The 5,740-nt window shown below is 39.2% G+C and overlaps 1 long non-coding RNA gene across 1 annotated transcript; it reads left to right on the top strand.

Annotated features, from left to right (window-relative positions):
- Window positions 1-6: 6 nt before the first annotated feature.
- On the top strand, window positions 7-3,084 carry LOC128893198 (uncharacterized). The gene is made up of 2 exons (XR_008461268.1): window positions 7-351; window positions 650-3,084. It is a non-coding gene; the product is annotated as an uncharacterized LOC128893198 (long non-coding RNA).
- Window positions 3,085-5,740: the final 2,656 nt, after the last annotated feature.

Below are 5,740 nucleotides of genomic sequence, written 5' to 3'. Positions count from 1 at the left end.
CTTTTCAACCGTAACTTGGCTTAATTGATTTTATAAAAAAAAAAAAAATCAAGACAATCGAAAACACATGTGACCGAATCCTAGCGCATGTGCTCGAATCGTTGATATACACTTGCACTGACAAAATTTGCGAATCACTGGTTTAACGATGACCGGTTGCTAATTATTTGCAGGTACTACACGACAATAAGCAGCGCAGAGCAAAGAAGACGTTACAAGGCAGAATTCAACGCGGACTACGAAGAATATCGAAGGTTGCATACTCAAGTGGCGAAGGTTTCTAAACGGTTCTCGCAACTCCAAGACCGATTAAGACAAGAAGAGGCCTCTGGGAACTGGGAAGAATATCAGGTATCCTTTCGCAAGGACATATTATTCCTGAGACGATGATACTTATATATTTGATAACATAGCAATATTATCTCCATAAATCTGTTTAATATAATATCAAGTTCATGTTCTGCTTTTTTTTTTTTTTTTTTTTTGGACATACAGATGTTATTAACATGCGAAGCTACATGTCCTCGAATCTTGGCACATGTGCTCGAATCATCCTCATTATCAAATATATATCTTCTCATCGCAAAGAAATTTCATAACCAGTTTAACCAAAGATGACTAACGTTCCGTTTTCGTTCGTCTGTTGCAGGGAATAAGACAGCAGATTCTGTACGAGTATAACGAAACGAAACGGGACCCGGTACACAAGGAGACGAAACGTCGGTTTCACTATCTGCACGAGAAGCTAAGCCATATCAAACGGCTGGTACTCGAATACGATACTCAAAACTGCGGCGGCAACATGGTGACGGCGTCCGGGAACAGCGCAGACGGTAGCAACGAAATGAAGGAGATGGACAGTTTGCACTACTGACACAAACTGAAAAGGCCGCCTCTTATCCTCCACCTTTTCTCGGTTGTCGGTACACTGCTGTCTCCGTTGTCGCAGAATTTGCATTTTCTCGGCATGTTCCAAGGCTGATCTAAAACGGTCCACATGGTTCCTGGGTTCTATCGCCGAAAAATAAAACACACACACACACACACAGTCAAGCACTCTGAGAGCCGGGGTCGCAAAAGATGTTCACATCATCCGCATCGCAAGAGAAACGAAAAAATGAAAAAATATGAAAGAAACCTTCAACGCTGTTAATAACCGCCCCCCTCCCTGGTCAGGTCGAAGATTTCTCGGTTAATTGACACAGCGATCTCTTCGACTTGCGCCCGTGTTTGTCACACGCCTACCGTTGACCAATGGGTTTAACCACTGACGAAGCCTTTACGACAATCGGTACGTTTGCAAACAAACAAACAAACAAGCAACATCATCAACTGTTTAAAAAATGAAAAACATGCAAAACGAAAGGAAAGAAAAAAGGAAACAAAAAGTCCATCCGTATAGAGAGGAAACGAGAAATAAGGGCATTCGCGGAGAGCCGGTTACAATAACGCGCCAGCTGAAAGTACGAAGACGTGTCTTTTTTTTTGTTTTTTTTTGTTTTTTTTTTAAAAAAAGCTATCCTCCGACGATAGGGAAGATAATAGGAACGACGATGAAAGGCAATGAAGAGAATGCAGTAATTAACTCTACGATAAGTTACTTACCCGTGCGCACGTCCAAAGTGTGTCGTCCAGTTTAAGAGTACGTAGATTAATGAAACAAAAAGTAAAAAAGAAAAAAAACGATGCAATGCGAATGCGAGAAGAGGGTCCAAAAAAAAAATGGTAGTAAAAGGGCTTAATCACGTGCCACGTCCGGAGGAGAGACTGTACTTCCATTTTTCCGCCGGAAGGAGAAAAGGGAGACTAGCACACACAGACTGTCCACGAGCCCGCCTGCGAGGATCGTCTGCGATTGATCCAGCGGGGCGTAGCTCGCCATTTTCTTTCCTTCAATTATTTTTTTTTTTTCTCTTCGTTTAAACGTTTCCGTATTTTTCGTGTTTTCCCTTCGAGAAAGAGTAAAGTGGATCCGATATATAGTTTGTCGCAAGAGAGAGAGACCTTTACGCTTCGCGAATGTAAAACCTTTGTTACTTCCTCGTTCAGCGGCGTAGCCAGCGTATCCCTGGGGCCCGTGGAATGAAAAATTAACGGTGGAACAAGCAATCCGAGGTTCGAGTAATATTACAGAGGAATCGCCAACGGTACCTGCGATCAATATTCGATAGATTGAACCAAATTTCTATCTGAGATATTACAGGGCCTCGATATCCACCATTTATCGGACGTGCGTCTGCAAACAGCCACGTTCGCAATTTTAAAACAATCAAAGATCAATCGATACCGCGTTCCTTTCTGTTTGTTCGTCTGGGGCCCCTGAAGTTAATCAATGATATAGTTGCGCCGCTGTCCCTCGTTCTTTGTTTTCTTCACTACGGCCCGCTCCTGTGTCGCGGACTCGGGCTACCTTTACTAGTAGAGAGTTGGCACAACTTGAGAATCGATCGCGCGAAAACGGCAGACATGAAGAAAGGACGAAACATGATTGCTAAGGACTCAGTTTTATTTTTGTTCTTTTTTTTTTTTAGAAATACCTGCCATAAAGTGATATATTAACCGAGCAAATCAACCGATCGCGCCCCGGTTCGTTGAACTTCTGTCAGCGATAGGCGAGAGAGGCAGGGACTGCGTCGATAGTCGAGGGTCCCAAACCACCCCCCCCAGGTCCCTACCGATTCGCGCGATTGCTCTTAGTGATTCCGGTTCTGTATATCGTAAACGCTAGGGTAAACCCATTTTTTACTATTTCAAGTTAGTCATTGAAAGGGAGAATGCTCAGCGCCATCGTCATCGATACTGCAAAGATTTTACACGCGGCAACATGAAAATACAAAAAAAAAAAAAAAGAAAAAAATGAAAGAAACGAGAGAGATGAAATGAAACGAAGTGGTATGAATATATATTGAAACGTACAGGTTTCATTTAGTAATTATTAATCGTCGCCGGCGATATAACATATTAGTATACAATGTACAGGTGCGCCAATTTTCTTCGCGTGCAAGTAATACCTTCTTCGTGTAATTATTATTATGGCGATGAATACTATTAATATTATTATCAACGCTATTGCTATTATATTATTGTTCGGATAGATAGGTAGGATAAGTAAACGCGAGAGCTACGTTAGGACCTAGAACTCGTACGAAGACGAATGAGGAGAAATGATGTTAGATATATACGGGGTGATTCGTAACTGTGCGATCGATACTTCGGATGTTATATATCGGAGCACGAAACAAGAAAAAATTATGTTAATGGAACATAGGATAGCAAGGGTTTATTACCTCTTAAGTTACGATACGTTGCAGGAAAACACGCTACTGACGTTTATTTAGATTTATTTTCAATTTCTAAACGATTTGGATTTATTTACAGTTTTATAATATACAGCCGTGTTCCAAAGTATTGCGCACATGTATTACGTATTCTCTGCGAACCACTTCTCAATTTTCTTTGAAGTATGACAAAGATCGGTGTCTCGTCGAAGAATATAGTCCTCGTATTCCAATTCGAACGTGCAATGCAGAATCGTCGTATTCATTCGACCATAACATATATAATACTTCTCCAATCTCCGAAACTGTCTTAGAGCACCAGATCACGATACTTCCACTACCATAATACACCATAGATATAACATAATAATCGGAATAATAGATTTTTCTAATCTTATATTTTATATGTCATGGTTCACGTTTAACATAATCTAAGAAAAAAATTAATAAATTCTTTTATAAGTCTATAACGTATCAAATACGATAAACATTTTAACAAACATTCACGTGCATTTTAATCCTAATGTCCAATAGCACACATATACTTCAAAGTTCTACGAGAAATACTTTCGAACACCACTGTATTTACAGATAAAGAAATTGTAAAATTTCTTTCCTACCATCCATGAGATTAAGTACGCTGCTCAAAGTAATTAGGGGCCACTAAAACGACTTCATCGCTTAGTACGTTATTCAATATTTTAAATACTCTGACACGTGGCGTATATGCCATTCAGCAAAAAAAAAAAAAAAAAAAAAAAAAATTAAAAAAATAGTACTATTTTAACCGTACAGTACTTCTTTCATCTCTGCAGTTTGATTCGTTCCACCCATAAACGTGAGCCCCTAATCCTACCGAGCGGTACATTGGGCATTCTGTGATCGAATGCTTATCACCTCCTCCCTGAAGTGATAAAACGATTGAGGACTGAATACACACATACTCCAACTATGAATACGCGTACAACATAGTGTTTCTTTTTTCTTTTTTTTTTTTTTTAATGAATAAGTCACAAAATGCTTCTTTCCTTTTAATTCGATATAAACTGCGAAAACAAATCACGAATAATATATTGCGTAACGTATTTTTCTTGTTTCACAATCTAGATCCCAGATTCACTCTCCGAAGTATCGAGGCGCGATCGAACGCCACCCTGTACAGCCAATGTTTTCCATTGAATGTGTAACGAAAGTTTATGACGTTAATGTTTCTGATGTCCTTTTAATCTTTCGCTATATATATATATAATATATACGCGCGTTTTATTATTATTACTATTGTTCTTGATTGCGTTTTTGTTTTTTAGTCGACGTTGCCTTTTAAATTCGTATAAGATACGAGTGTCTTTCTTGGTTGTGCCGTTTTGTTTCACATTCAATAAGCATTTGCACTTGGACGAGCAAGTTTTGTGATAGGTGATGAGAGACGACGGAAGAAGGAACTTCGGTTCGCGTCGATTCGGTATAGCGCGCACTGTCTTTCGTTAAAATATGGACGCAAACTCGGGGTTACGTAATTCAAAGCACAAAAATAATGCGAAATAGTTCGAGCAAGCATTTATCGTGTCTGGCTATGTTTTCGAGCGATAGGTATTTTTGTATAGCACCGATTGTTCGTGCATCTTCCATAGGAAAGAATCGGTAAACGTTTCAACGCGTACGTGTATTTCGAAGAGGATCGAAAATTGGTGGATTCATGAAATATTACAAAAATATTTATAATTAGTAAGAGCATGACATCGAGTAGTCAGAGGAAAGGAAGAGATGGCGTTCGATAGACGATTAATATCGTTTGAACGTTATTGAAAAGCTAAAACGCCTCCAACTCGACAGCGACGTCAAATGGGATAAATATTCATAAGAACTTAATTAATTATTTTCGTGCAACGAATTCACCTGGCTCTGAAATTACGCCCAAATTTTGGAAAACAGCCTGGTATCGCGCGTACATCGTCAATCACAGAGAAAAACATCGTATAGAGCTAGAGAACCTAGCGTACTAGCCGCGCTCGTGAATGATAACGACGAAACGACACGTTCCCAATTAATTAACTAATCACGAGCTAAGCAATTGAATAATCCACGATACCGTACATCCATAGTTCTTAAACGATAAGGTTTTTACACTCTTACGATACAATTTTAAACGATACTTCTTCCCGCATGCGATCAATAATCTCGAATCGACCACGATTGCTCGCAATCGTTTCTTTATTTACACATTTACCTATTACGAGTCGCTCTCCCCCGTCACCCTCCCCCAGCGTATGCGATGGAAATCTAAGAATGCGACTTTATGTTATTTAAACTGTTTCTCTTTCTTCTTCCTTTTTGCGCATTTCGTTTAAGCATGTGAACCACGTTTAACTATTAATCTTTTCTTTTTCTTTTTTTTTTTCCTTTTTTTTTTTTTGTTCCCTTTACTTCTATTCGTTTACTGTGTATGCTTGGTAGAAAATGTA

This window comes from Hylaeus anthracinus, unplaced genomic scaffold, assembly GCF_026225885.1.
Source record: "Hylaeus anthracinus isolate JK02 unplaced genomic scaffold, UHH_iyHylAnth1.0_haploid 27239, whole genome shotgun sequence".
In the NCBI taxonomy this organism is placed as follows: Eukaryota; Metazoa; Arthropoda; class Insecta; order Hymenoptera; family Colletidae; genus Hylaeus; species Hylaeus anthracinus.
The sequence above is the reverse complement of the archived record's forward strand: the minus strand, read 5'-3'. Positions and strand labels throughout refer to the sequence as shown.